Source organism: Myotis brandtii, unplaced genomic scaffold (assembly GCF_000412655.1).
Source record: "Myotis brandtii unplaced genomic scaffold, ASM41265v1 scaffold250, whole genome shotgun sequence".
NCBI classification, from domain to species: Eukaryota; Metazoa; Chordata; class Mammalia; order Chiroptera; family Vespertilionidae; genus Myotis; species Myotis brandtii.
The window spans coordinates 3143178-3144780 of record NW_005359478.1 but is presented as its reverse complement, the minus strand read 5'-3'; positions in this window follow the sequence as shown (position 1 = coordinate 3144780).

Genomic DNA, 1603 nt, shown 5'->3' with positions numbered 1-1603 from the left:
GCGCGCCCGACGGACCTGGGCGGGCGAATGTGCTCGCTCCGCAGGTCGGCAACCTGCCCCCACCCGTCCTAGCGCACCTTTCCCTTCTCGGTCGCCATCTGAGGGGACACAGACAACTTTGTAACATTTGCCGTCATCATCAGCCCTGTAAGTGCATCGCTTCATTTCATCCTAAAAGCGAGACGGGACGGACCTGGGCGGGCGAATGTGCTCGCTCCGGAGGTCGGCAACCTGCCCCCACCCGTCCCTTCTCGGTCGCCATCTGAGGGGACAAAGGCAACTTTGTAACATTTGCCCTCATCATCAGCCCTGTAAGTGCACTGCTTCATTTCATCCTAAAAGCGAGACGGCTGCATTTACATGATGAGACCCGCGTCCCGAGTGGTTAGAACACCGGTAAGTGGCAGACGCAGAATTTGAAGCGAGGTCTGTGGTCAGTCTGATTACAGGGCAGACCGCTGCCTGCGACAGAAATGTCTGCAATCGTCCAGGAAGAGCAAGACAGGCACGTTCCTCCTTGGCGGCTTTTAAAGATCAACTTTATATTGTTGAGGTATAATAGATATATGATGGAAAAGTACCCACTTAAAGTGTACACTTCGGTAAGGGTTTTTTAGATTTTTTCTTATTGTGGTAAAATATGCAAAACATAAAATTTACCATTTTAAGCATTTTAAGTGTACAGTTCAGCGACATTAAGTGCATTCATAGTGTGCGACAACCATCATCACCATCCGTCTCCAGAGCTTTTTCATCATCCCAAATGGAAACTCTGTCCCTATTAAACAGTAACTCCCCATTCCTCCTCCCACAGCCCCCGTACTCTATGCTACTTTCTGTCTCTATGAATTTGACTCCTCGAAGTACCTAAAATGTGGAGTTATACAAATTTGTCCTTTTGTGTCTGGCTCATTTCACTTAGTTTGATGAGTTTGGGCAAATGTGTTCATCTGTGTAACCACCAGTCCAATAAAAATAATAATAATAATAAAAACAAGCCTGGCCAGCATGGCTCAGTGGGTGAGCATCAACCTATGAACCAGGAGGTCATGGTTTGATTCCCGGTCGGGGCACATGCCCGGGTTGCAGGTTCGATCCCAGGGGCGTGCAGGAGGCAGCTGATCAATGATTCTCTCTCATCACTGATGTTTCTATCTCCTTCTTCCTCTCTGATATCAATAAAAAATATTTTTTTAAAAACCACACTCCCTTCCCCCAAAAACTTCCTTCTGGCCCTCTGCAGATAACACTGCACCCCAACTCCATTCTCACCTCCCCAAACCAGCCCTATGAAATCTCTGATCTGCTTTTCATTACTGTAGATTTGTTTGTCCTAGAATTTACATAAATGGTTCATACAATATTTGCACATCTGTGCCTAGCTGGCTCCTTTCACTCACTGTACGGCTTTTCAGTAGTTTGTTGCTGCTATTGCTGAGTGACATTCCATTGTATGAATTTACCCCAGTTTGTTTTATCTTTACACCAGTTGGTGGGCACTGTTTTGTTTTGTTTTTCAATTTGAAGATACTATGAATAAAGTTACCATGAACATTTGTGTAAAAGCTTGTGTGGACATACGTGTTTCTTTATCTTAGTAGCT